Source organism: Coregonus clupeaformis, chromosome 34 (assembly GCF_020615455.1).
Source record: "Coregonus clupeaformis isolate EN_2021a chromosome 34, ASM2061545v1, whole genome shotgun sequence".
Lineage (NCBI taxonomy): Eukaryota > Metazoa > Chordata > Actinopteri > Salmoniformes > Salmonidae > Coregonus > Coregonus clupeaformis.
Window position 1 is genome coordinate 40472919 of NC_059225.1, and position 14101 is coordinate 40487019.

The following is a 14101-nucleotide window of genomic DNA, read 5'->3' on the forward strand; positions in this document are numbered from 1 at the left end:
CTTCCCGTTATCCACATTTTGTACGTTACAGCGTTATTCTAAAATGTATTAAATAAAACTAATTCCTCATCAATATACACACAATACCCCATAATGACAAAGCAATAACAGGTTTTTAGAAATGTTTACACATTTATTAAAAATAAAAAGCATTCAGACCATTTGCTATGAGACTTGAAATTGAGCTCTGGTGCATCCTGCTTCCATTGATCATCCTTGAGATGTTTCTACAACTTGATTGGAGTCCACCTGTGGTAAATTGATTGGACATGATTTGGAAAGGCACACAACTGTCTATATAAGGTCCCACAGTTGATAGTGCATGTCACAGCAAAAAAACAAGCCATGAGGTCGAAGGAATTGTTCATAAAGCTCCGAGACAGGATTGTGTTGAGGCACACATCTGGGGAAGGGTAGCAAAAAATGTCTGCAGCATTGAAGATCCCCAAGAACACAGTGACCACCATCATTCTCAAATGGAAGAAGTTTGGAGCCTCCAAGACTCTTCCTAGAGCTGGCCGCCTGGCCAAACTGAGCAACCGGGGGAGAAGGGCCTTGGTCAAGGCGGTGACCAAGAGCCCGATGGTCACTCTGACAGAGCTCCAGTTCCTCTGTGGAGATGGGAGAACCTTCCAGAAGGACAACCATCTCTGCAGCACTCCACCAATCAGGCCTTTATGGTAGAGTGGCCAGATGGAAGCCACTCCTCAGTAAAAGGCACATGACAGCCGGCTTGGAGTTTGCCAAAAGGCACCTAGAGGACTCTGACTATGAGAAACAAGATTCTCTGGTCTGATGAAACCAAGGTTGAACTCTTTGGCCTGAATTGATTGGACATGATTTGGAAAGGCACACAACTGTCTATATAAGGTCCCACAGTTGATAGTGCATGTCACAGCAAAAAAACAAGCCATGAGGTCGAAGGAATTGTTCATAAAGCTCCGAGACAGGATTGTGTTGAGGCACACATCTGGGGAAGGGTAGCAAAAAATGTCTGCAGCATTGAAGATCCCCAAGAACACAGTGACCACCATCATTCTCAAATGGAAGAAGTTTGGAGCCTCCAAGACTCTTCCTAGAGCTGGCCGCCTGGCCAAACTGAGCAACCGGGGGAGAAGGGCCTTGGTCAAGGAGGTGACCAAGAGCCCGATGGTCACTCTCTGAGAACCTGAGCCCTAGGACCATACGTCAGGACTACCGGGCATGCTGACACCTTGCTGTCCCCAGTCCGCCTGACCTTGCTGCTATTCCAGTTTCAACTGTTCTGCCTGCGGTTACGAAACCCCTACCTGTCCCAGACCTGCTGTTTTCAACTCTTAATGATCGGCTATGAAAAGCCAACTGAGAGACCTGAGCCCTAGGACCATACGTCGGGACTACCGGCCGTGGTGACTCCTTGCTGTCCCCAGTCCGCCTGGCCTTGCTGCTATTCCAGTTTCAACTGTTCTGCCTGCGGTTATGGAACCCCTACCTGTCCCAGACCTGCTGTTTTCAACTCTTAATGATCGGCTATGAAAAGCCAACTGAGATTTATTCCTGATTATTATTTGACCATGCTTGTCACTTATGAACATTTTTGAACATCTTGGCATGGTTCTGTTATAATCTCCACCCGGCACAGCCAGAAGAGGACTGGCCACCCCTCATAGCCTGGTTCCTCTCTAGGTTTCTTCCTAGGTTTTGGCCTTTCTAGGGAGTTTTTCCTAGCCACCATGCTTCTACACCTGCATTACTAGCTGTTTGGGGTTTTAGGCTGGGTTTCTGTACAACACTTCGAGATATTAGCTGATGTAAGAAGGGCTATATAAAATAAAATTGATTGATTGAAATTGAATACCAAGCGTCACGTCTGGAGGAAACCTGGCAACATCCCTACGGTGAAGCATGGTGGTGGCAGCATCATACTGTGGGGATGGTTTTCAGCGGAAGGGACAGGGAGACTAGTCAGGATCGAGGGAAAGAGGAACGGATCAAAGTGATGAAAACCTGCTCCAGAGCGCTCAGGACCTCAGACTGGGGAGAAGGTTCACCTTCCAACAGGACAATGACTCTAAGCACAAAGCCAAGACAACACAGGAGTGGCATCGGGACAAGTCTCTAAATGTCCTTGAGTGGCACAGTCAGAGCCCGGACTTGAACACGATCGAACATCTCTGGAGAGACCTGAAAATAGCTGTGCAGCGACGCTCCCCATCCAACCTGACAGAACTTGAGAGGATCTGCAGAGAAGAATGGGAGAAACTCCCCAAATACAGATGTGCCAAACTTGTAGCGTCATACCCAAGAAGACTCGAGGCTGTAATTGCTGTCAACGGTGCTTCAACAAAGTACTGAGTAAAGGATCTGAATACTTATGTAAATGTGATATTTCTGTTATCTTCATATATACATTTACCTAAATTTTAAAAAAAACTGTTTTTGCTTTGTAATTACGGGGTATTGTGTGTAAATTGATGAGGGGAAAATACAATTTAATCCATTTTAGAATAAGGCTGTAACATAACAAAATGTGGAAATAGTAAAGGGGTTTGAATACTTTCCGAATGCAGTGTAGGTAGCTAGATGGTTTAAGAGTCAGCTCCTAGCACTGTTAAACTAACAATATGAATAGCAGAGCTTTTATTCTCATACACTTGTGTACTCAAGTCGAATTTATCGAATTGCCAAAATAAAATAAAATGTTATTGGTCGCATACACATATTTAGCAGATGTTGTTGCAGGTATAGCGAAATGCTTGTGTTCCTAGCTCTATCAATGCAGTAATATCTAACAATACACAACATTACACACAAATCAAAAAAAGTAAAATTGGAATTAAGAAATATTAGGGCGAGCCATGTTGGAGTCCAGAGTATATACAGTATGTATATATGATGGGATGTATAGACATTATGGACAGTATATGTATAGAATATGTAGTATATCTGAAGAATACAGAATAGTATATGCACAACAATAGTTAAATAGGATAGGCCTTGACTAGAATACAGTACATTCATATGAAGAGGGTAAAACAGTATGTACACATTATTATAGAGACCAGTTTTCCATTATTAAAGGCAATACTGTACTGCCAGCAGCATGGCTGAAGAGAACTGGCCAGTCCCACCTCAGCTGAATTTTCTTTCAGTAAAACAAAATGTTTCAACATAAACAGTAAACAGAGGAGTGTTTGTAGCCTGTTACGTTACAGCTGTGGTAAATTACATTCTGATTTCAAAAGGAATTGCTGTTGGACACCATTTTGGAGAGACTACTCACGCTTGTCTCATCTGCTCAATCGACCTCCCCTTGACCTGGATTATTTGGAGTTCATATGCTCCCAGGAGAGTGTGTTCCTAAATGCAGTCTCAAACCAGGTAGCGGTTCCACAAGGTGTTGCTGATGGTCTCAGAGAGGTACTAAGGTTGGTTGCCAACTTCAATCAAAGTGGAAATCAAGCACACACTGCTGTGGACTATGAAGAGGGAAAGGTTGGACGGCCAAGGATAAGTATTTCTGAAGAGTACATTACCAGACTCCTTAGCATGTCCCTGCCGGTGCCTTGTATCGCTAAACTGCTGAGGGTGTCCACCAGGACAGTTTTTAGGTGAATTGCAGAAATTGTACTTTCGTGAGGGGGACATATAGCACTATATCAGATGAAGAGATGAAGAGTTGGATACAGGATGGTGAAGGGGATGCTGCAGGCCCAGGGACATCGTGGCCAGTGGGAGAGGATCTGTTGCTCCATGCATCGTGTTGACATTATAGGTGTAACAGTGTTCCTTCCGTCCCCTCTCCTCGCCGCTACCTGAGCTTGAACCAGGGACCCTCTGCACACATCGACAACAGTCACCCTCGAAGCACCGTTACCCATCGCTCCACAAAAGCCGCGGCCCTTGCAGAGCAAGGGAAACAACTTCAAGGTCTCAGAGCGAGTGACGTCACCGATTGAAACACTACTAGCGCGCACCGCTAACTAGTTAGCCATTTCACACCGGTTACATAGGCACCATCTCTAGACTGACACAGTTGGGATGTATGGTTCGAATTACCTACTCTGTACCCAGCTTAAGAGCACTGATGCACATGTATACCAATCACAAGCTCATCTGGTATGTACACATCCTAAACAAGATAATGCAAATTTCATAGCTGGGCTAGCATTATGATCTTTTAAATGTTATTTTTCTCCAAAACCAGGTACAACATTGTGATTTTCGCGGGCATTGATGGTTTCTCTAGGAAGGTATGTCTCAAGTCTGACCAAAGGGGATACCTGGGTTCAAGTTCATCCTATGACCGTGGCACCAAACTGGGCAACTCTTTCTGCTAGGTGTCCTTAAAAGTCTGACTCATACTTTAAGGTGCTACATATAGGATTTCAATTTTTCTGATTCTTTCTACAGTTAAGGTCAGATAAATTAAGATAATATATTTTTTGGGGAAAGATTGTAGAATGTGAATTTAGATATCAAACCTTAATGACTACTTTCTCTGAACAAGGAAACCAACCATCACCATCCTCTCCAGAAATACCTTGCATAGTATGAAGAAGCAAAACTCCAATCCACAACTCCATATTTCTGACTATTGCATAGAGAACTGTTAGCCCACATTGCATTTTACAAACTACAATCAAGAGAAATCAAACAATATCTAATAAAGTGACTTGACTCCGTCTGGTTCTTTTAAATGTTTAACAACATTTAGTGACAACTCCTATTATGTAGATCATGTACCTTGATGCTGTGCCTAACAATCCTGTCCTTCCAGCAATCAGTTGACAGATTTGGTTTTCCACTCAGGTAAATATTGTCATTTATTTATTTAAAAGACTGGCATGTAGTAAACTAGTAGGGGGCCCCTTTCAATGAAATAATTTCTCAAAATCTGTTTGTTTTGGTTTATTTGAGACACCCATCCATTGGACTAATCTTCCTGGATTCATCCAAAACACATGTAATAGTTTTTTTTAAATATATGTTAACTCTTAGGGTACACTGGGTATTCTGATGTCACTAGCAGAAAGAGCGGGGCGATGCATGGCAGAGATGATCCAAGGACCAAAATACAACAATTCCTTCAGAATGGTATTCTATGCATTCTCAACATTGCAATGTTGCTTCAGGAAACCTATGGATTTTCATAAGGTTATGTTTATGGGGTGACCATGGGGTTGAGAATGTTGATGTGTCATGCTTGATTTTCTCAGCTCGTGGGACAGGAAGGAGCAGGTTTATCGCAGTGAAAAGTGTACACAATCAAAGTTATATTTTTTCCATATAGGCTTTTTAAGTATGCACTGTATTCAAATGTCCATATTAAAAAAATCCAGTACCAGTAAGCATGGTCACTTGGAATCATGTGTCAAAACATAATTCCCTCAAACCAAACAGAATAGAGAGGCTCTGAAGAGAAGTGTGTACAGCAGTCACCAACATCTACCACATCTCACCCTCCATTTGGTAAATCTGACCACAATTCTATCCCCCTGATTCATGCTTACAAGCAAAAACTAAAGCAGGAAGTACCAGTGACTTGCTCAATATGGAAGTGGTCAGATGCCGCAGATGCTAAGCTACAGGACTGTTTTTCTAGCACAGACTGGAATATGTTCCGGGATTCATCCAATGGCATTAGGCAGTGTACCACATCAGTCACCAGCTTCATCAATAAGTGCATCGATGACGTCTTCCCCACAGTGACCATACGTACATACCCTCAACCAGAAGCCATGGATTACAGGCAACATCAGCACTGAAATAAAGGGTAGAGCTGCCGCTTTCAAGGAGCGGGACGCTTATAAGAAATCCCACTATGCGTTCAGACGAACCATCAAACAGGAAAAGCATCAGTACAGGACTAAGATTGAATCCTACTACACCGGATCTGACACTCGTCGGATGTAGCAGGGCTTGCAAACTATTACGGACTAAAAAGGGAAGCCAAGCCGTAAGTTGCCTAGTGACACAAGCCTATCAGACGAGCTAAATGACTTCTATGCGCGCTTCAAGGCGAGCAATACTGAAGCATGCATGAGAGCACCAGATGTTCAGACGACAGTGTGAACACTCTCTCCGTAGGCAATGTGAGTAAGACCTTAAAACAGGTCAACATTCACAAAGCCACAGGGCCAGATGGATTACCAGGACGTGTACTCCAAGCATATGCTGACCAACTGGCAAATGTCTTTACTGACATTTTCAACCTGGCCCTGACCTAGTCTGTAATACCTACATGTTTCAAGCAGACCACCATAGTCCCTGTGCCCAAGAACACCAAGGTAACCTGCCTAAATGACTACTGACCCGTAGCACTCATGTCTGTAGCCATTAAGTGTTTTGAAAGGCTGGTCATGGCTCACATCATCCCAGAAACCCTAGACCCACTCCAATTCGCATACTGCCCCAACAGATACACGGATGACGCATTCTCTATTGCACTTCACACTGCTCTTTTACACCTGGACAAAAAGGAACACCTACTTGAGAATGTTGTTCATTGACTACAGCTCAGCGTTCAACACCATAGTGCCCTCAAAGCTCATCACTAAGCTAAGAACCCTGGGACTAAACACCTCCCTCTGCAACTGGATCCTGGACTTCCTGACGGGCCGCACCCAGGTGGTATAGGTAGATAACAACGCATCTGCCACTCTGATCCTCAACACGGTAACCCCTCAGGGGTGCGTGCTTAGTCCCCTCCTGTACTCCCTGTTCACCCACAACTGTGTGGGCAAGCACCACTCCAACACCATCATTAAGTTTGCCGACGACACAATGGTGGTAGGCCAGATCACCGACAACATGAGACAGCCTATAGGGAGGAGGTCAAAGACCTGGCAGTGTGGTGCCAGGACAACAACCTCTTCCTCAACTTGATCAAGACAAAGGAGATGATCATGGACTACAGGAAAAGGAGGGCTGAGCACGCCTCCATTCTCATCGACAGGGCTGTAGTGGAGAAGGTTGATAGCTTCAAGTTCCTTGGTGTCCACATCACCAACAAACTATCATGGTCCAAACTCCAAACACACCAAGACAGTCGTGAAAAGGGCACGACAATGCCTATTCCCCCTCAGGAGATTGAAAAGATTTGGCATGAGTCCTCAGATCCTCAAAAAGTTATATGGCTGCACCATCGAGAGCATCCTGACTGGTTGCAGCACCGCCTGGCGCTACAGAGGGTAGTGCGTACGACCCAGTACATCGCTGGGGCCAAGTTTCCTGCCATCCAGGACCTCTATAGCAGGCAGTGTCAGAGGAAGGCCCTAAAAATTGCCAAAGACTCCAGCCACCCTAGTCATAGACTGTTCTCTATGCTACCACACAGCATGCCGTACCGGAGGTCCAAAAGGCTCCTTAACAGCTTCTACCCCCAAGCCATAAGACTGCTTAACAGCTAATCAAATGGCTACCCGGACTATTTGCATTGACCCCCCCTTTTTGTACGCTTCTGCTACTCGCTGTTCATTATCTATGCATAGTCACTTTACCCCTACCTACATGTACATATTACCTAAATTACCTTGACTAACCTGTACCCCCGTACATTGACTCGGTACCGGTACCCCCTCGTTATTCTTATTTTATTGTGTAACTTTTTTTTAAACTTTATTTTATTTAGTAAACATTTTCTTAACTCTTATTATTTTTCTTAAAACAGCATTGTTGGTTAAGGGCTTGTAAGTAAGCATTTCACGGTAAGGTGACCTGTTGTATTCGGCCCATGTGACAAATACAATTTGATTTGATTTTGATTTGATGTGATACACCATCTAGAAAAGGAAGGACAGCTGGACCTGTCAAATGGTCTGCATTTCTTCTGCTGCCAGTGTTCATCCCTCGACTGCAAGATCATCTTGAAACCTTCCGTGATGGGTGGGACAACCATCCTCTAAACACAGAGGGAAATCTGACTGCCAACCAGCTGTGGGAGATGGGACAGCATCACCAGGTTCTTCCAGAGAATGATGAGGTACATGTCTTATTAATCATGTTTGATGGCAGTATCTGCACAATCACACAGATGTCCTACGGGATTGTCTGTTGCACAGGTAGCATAATTAGCAGGAACCCTGTTCTGAGACGAGCAGCAGAGTACATCAATATTGTCTGTTTCTTCTGCATGATACAGGACTAGAACATTTCCCACATTGATTGGGACAGCATGAACCGATGAAACAAACACTGGCATCCAGATACCTGTTACAGAGTGCCCACTAAGTACAGAGGTTGTTGCAGGACTGGTGGCAGCGATTAACCCAATGGGACCATCAGAGAGTTTTGGCAGTGGTATTTATATTGCAGCAGTGCACTATGTACAGCAACATTGTTCAGTGTAAGGGGATGTGTGAATATGTAATACTTTGTTTTCATCCTTAGTTGTGACAGGGGTTGGCACATCCATTTTGTCACCACCATTTTGTATGTGATGGGCTGTCCTGTGCTTTGTTGGTCTGCAATGATGTGTTTGAATGAGTTCCATAGGAACTGACACATATCCATGTGCTGCAGCTCTTAAACCTACTGATGACCTTACATAACTCAACATTCAACAAGTCTCTTCCAGGAGGAGGACTCTCATGGCATGAGATGTTATGTGACCTATGCACGCATACAATGATTCTGAGTCTGTTTTGTGCAGAGGGGGAACCACTCTAAGAATAATGGTGCTTCCCTATTCACCCGGCACTGAGAGACTCTTGCTTAAATTGATTGTTAATTTCTTCACGTTTTTGGTACTTGTTTTATATTTCATAATGAACTATGCTTTGTCAGTGTTGTGTCTGTGGTGTGTATGCAAAGTCTATCAATATACAATTTCTTTAAATTAAACCAAAGCCGGTGTCATTGGTGGCAATACATGCCTCCAAGTCAGTGCAGAACTCTTGGAATGTAGCATAGTGACCAGGCAAGCGCAGGGTTTGGAAGCATGTGGATGATCTGGGGTGATCACCAAGGAACACTTCCACCTGCATACCTCTCATGGGAAGCTCCCACCCCACCCAGAACCTCACCAGTTCTTGTCTGAGGATGCTGAAACAGAAAACAAGAACAGATTACAGCAGTATTATGCATCTAGGGACAATGTTATGATGAAATGTGACTACACCAATTTTTCTGAGGTCTTAGTGGCCCAGACAGGTGTAGCTTAGAATTAGCACATTGGTATTCTGTGGTGTGTTTACTTTTGGTCAAGAGAAGGAATCTCAAAACAAGAAATGTTGTCTATTCATATTGCATTTTTTACAAATAATGTCTGTTCAAATGAAGAACCACATCAGAGACATAAGCATGATAAACAGGAAGTACCCTGTGATGCAACACTTGATGTTAACTGGTTATGTATCATCATCTTCATCCTCCTCCTCCAAGGGCCACATGATGTGGATACAAAATGGATTCAAACGGAAGAACAGTAAAGATTCAGAAGACAATAAATCTAGGTGGCATTAAGAAAGAAATAATGACCATAAAGAAACAGCTGTTATGTCTTTGAACTACAACATAATTATCCGTTATTGCAGTTGTGCTAATAAGATGTAATTGTGGATGATGAACGTAGAAATGTAAGCTTACACAGTACAAAATGATCGTTCTATATAACCAATACCTGTGTGCTACATGCAGCTTCGAACTCTCTTGGAAACATCACTGGAACCAAATCGGTTCGTTCACTCAGCAGCAGCCACACTTGTGTCTCTTTTATACCACGTCTGAATTTATTTATTTGACGACTTGTCCGTCCCAGGACCTGAATGACGTCATATGTAGACCAAAGACAAAATCTTTCAAGTAGGCAGGCTGTCTACATTATTTACAGTCTGACTCATTAGTGATAATACAGTGATATTACAGTGGGGCAAATAGGGTAGAATAGATAGTGATATTATAGTGACCAACAATAATAATACTGGTGATGATGCCACGTGAATGCCACGTCCACAGTAGATCCACACAGGTTAAACGCTTTATTACAAAATAGTATATTTATTACCGCATGCTGCAGGAGTTGGTTGAACAGCCATTTACTATTGTCATTTGTGACCCCATGGAGGTCCCATGAAAGGGCCAAGTCGAGGACAGCCTTCTTGTCCTGATCTGACAGGTCAGCGTCTCCCTCAAGCTTCATGAAACATACATTTGTAATGATTGATTGATAGTATTTACGATATTTCAAAGTGCTTAGTAGTTTGTTGTTATATATTGTATTGCACTACATACCAGCTTGATGGTCTCCCGGTGGTTTAGGTCTGGGCAGTCCTTTAGTTGAATGGTGGCTGTTTCTGCAGGGCCCCCTAGCAATACATGGATCACTGCTGTGCTGATCCCAGGCAGACATGGGCCACCATGGATGAATGAATGGCCCACCATCCTGCCCGCCATCAAGAAGAGGTCACTCTCCACAAGTATTTGGGAAGTAGAAGGAACAAGATGATCAGTCTGGCCCTCAAACAGCAAGGTCATCCCTGTGTTGCCTGAATAGAAAATAGAAAATACCTCCTTTTAACTACAACACTCAATTTGGAATTGACTAAAAAGCAGCCCCGTCTCACTTAGTTTACTAAAAAGGAGAAACATCAACAAGCCCAAATTCAAGATCATCAAATCAAATGTTATTTGTAACATGTGTCGAATACAACAGGTGTAGACCTTACCGTGAAATGCTTACTTACAAACCCTTAACCAACAATGCAGTTCAAGAAATAGAGTTAAGAAAATATTTACTAAATAAACTAAAGTAAATCATTAAATAAAAAGTAACACAATAAAATAACAATAATGAGGCTGTATACAGGGGCTACCAGTACCGAGTCAATGTGTGGGGGTACAGGTTAGTCGAGGTAATTTGTACATGTAGGTAGGGGTAAAGTGACTATGCATAGATAATAAACAGCGAGTAGCAGCAGTGTAAAAAACATCGCTACAGACCCGTCACAGGGGAACTGTGACAACCCTTTTAAACTGTCAACCTTTATCAGAAATAGCATGTTTGTCTGGATAGTGGTTCCTCTTTAGGGTTCGGCTCACTTGAGGAACAGTGTAATAATTATGTTAATGTTCTGAATAGACAAGCCTTATGGTGGGGCCTAAGAGGCAGCTTTGAAAACCAATTGAATTTACAACCTCATAAAAATGATTGACAATGCTCTGTACACCACAACCACCTCCCTCCCCGGGATTTGGATTGTCACGACAAATAGTCCTACTCACAGCGAAAGCCCCATCCCTGCAGCAGGAACCATCCCCAAGCTGGCCAGGTACCCTTTCAAGGGACCAACATTCTCAAACCTGTAGTGGTGACTCAAAGGAAGGAACACCCTTCTATTGCAATATCCCTGTGTGCAGGCCATCTGTCCCACCACTGGTTAGAGGAACACGCAACAAAACCTACTTAAAGCCAATCCAACGGGCATCAACACACACCGCACCTGAAGCTTTATAGCACACCCAGCCCCCGGCCAGTCCCTTCATTTTCTGATATTCTTCCTTGAAGACATTTTCAATCTAAATCAACATACAAATGTAAAATGTGACTATATAAACATTGTATAGTGGAAAGACTGCCACATAGCCTCTTAGCAGAAAACATGTATCAATTAAAATAGTTCAAAGATATACTGTGCTGTAGATTTTCACTCCAACCCTAATTTACCATACCCTATTAAGCTGGTAGAGGTATGTGAATATTATAGGACAAGGGTGTACCAAATAAGGGTTCCAGTGAAAAACTACAAGACAGGACAGTTAAAATACACAGGAAACAGTTCTCTGCTAAAGAGACAACCCTCTGGCCAAGGCCTGCCTGGAGCAGTCTAAGCTTCTCTGTCCCTTTAGGTGTTCTATCTGTGTGTTCAGGAAGGAGGATGAATTAGATGGAGACGCTCCTTGTTGGTTTCACCTCCTGGAAGCGGCGTTTGCCTTGTTTTTTCATGAAAGACCTAGGAATGATCACCATCAATTACTATATCAGTAATACATACACACATACTACAAGCATGCATACATACAGTTGAAGTCGGAAGTTTACATACACTTACGTTGGAATCATTCAAACTCATTTTTCAACCACTCCACAAATTTCTTGTTAACAAACTAGAGTTTTGGCAAGTCGGATAGGACATCTACTTGGTGCATGACACAAGTAATTTTTCCAACAATTGTTTACAGACAGAATATTTCACTTATAATTCACTGTATCACAATTCCAGTGGGTCAGAAGTTTACATACACTAAGTTGACTGTGCCTTTAAACAGCTTGGATAATTCCAGAAAATGATGCCATGGCTTTAGAAGCTTCTGATAGGCTAATTGACATAATGTGAGTCAATTGGAGGTGTACCTGTGGATGTAGTTCAAGGCCTACCTTCAAACTCAGCGCCTCTTTGCTTGAAATCATGGGAAAATCAAAAGAAATCAGCCAAGACCTCCAAAAATGTTTTTTGACCTCCACAAGTCTGGTTTATCCTTGGGAGCAATTTCCAAACGCCTGAAGGTACCACGTTCATCTGTACAAACAATAGTAAGCAAGTATAAACACCATGGGACCACGCAGCTGTCATACCGCTCAGGAAGGAGACGCGTTCTGTCTCCTAGAGATGAACGTACTTTGGTGCGAAAAGTGCGAATCAATCACAGAACAACAGCAAAGGACCTTCTGAAGATGCTGGAGGAAACAGGTACAAAATGATCTATATCCACAGTAAAATGAGTCCTATATCTATATAACCTGAAAGGCCGCTCAGCAAGGAAGAAGCCACTGCTGCAAAACCGCCATAAAAAAGCCAGACTACTGTTTGCAACTGCACATGGGGACAAAGATTGTACTTTTGGGAGAAATGTCCTCTGGTCTGATGAAACAAAAATAGAACTGTTTGGCCATATTGACCATCGTTATGTTTGGAGGACAAAGTGGGGACTTGCAAGCTGAAAAACACCATCCCAACCGTGAGGCACGTGGGTGGCAGCATCATGCTGTGGGGGTGCTTTCCTGCAGGAGGGACTGGTGCACTTCACAAAATAGATGGCATCATGAGGAAGCATACTTCCAAAGCAAAATGGCTTAAGGTCAACAAAGTCAAGGTATTGGAGTGGCCATCACAAAGCCCTGACCTCAATCCTATAGGACATTTGTTGGCAGAACTGAAAAAGTGTGCGCGAGCAAGGAGGCCTACAAACCTGACTCAGTTACACCAGCTCTGTCAGGAGGAATGGGCCAAAATTCACCCAACTTATTGTGGGAAGCTTGTGGAAGGCTACCCGAAACGTTTGACTCAAGTTAAACAATTTAAAGGCAATGCTACCAAATACTAATTGAGTGTATATAAACTTCTGACCCACTGGAAATGTGATGAAATAAATAAAAGCTGAAATAAATCATTCTCTCTACAATTATTCTGACATTTCATATTCTTAAAATAAAGTGGTGATCCTAACTGACCTAAGACAGGGACTTTTTACTAGGATTAAATGTCAGGAATTGTGAAAAACTGAGTTCAAATGTATTTGGCTAAGGTGTATGTAAACTTCCGACTTGGCTGATTTCTTTTGATTTTCCCATGATGTCAAGCAGAGGCACTAAGTTTGAAGGTAAGCCTTGAAATACATCCACAGGTACACCTCCAATTGACTCAAATTAGCCTATCAGAAGCTTCTAAAGCCATGACATCATTTTCTGGAATTTTCCAAGCTGTTTAAAGGCACAGTCAATTTAGTGTATGTAAACTTCTGACCCCACTGCAATTGTGATATAGTGAATTATAAGTGAAATAATCTGTCTGTAAACAATTGTTGGAAAAATGACTTGTGTCATGCACAAAGTAGATGTCCTAACCGACTTGCCAAAACTATAGTTTGTTAACAAGAAATGTGTGGAGTGGTTGAAAAACGAGTTTTAATAACTCCAACCTAAGTGTATGTACACTTCCGACTTCAACTGTAGTTTGGATGCCTTTAGTTTGTGTCACTGTCCAATTACTTTTGGTGTTCACTGTAGCCTTTGTAGGTTGTAAACATCCCAGTAGACTGAAGGCCCTGTAAGAAACTGCTGTCCGGCCTGGTTGCCAACAAGATGAAACCTCAGTAACTTTCTTAATAAGAACAAACCTATGCA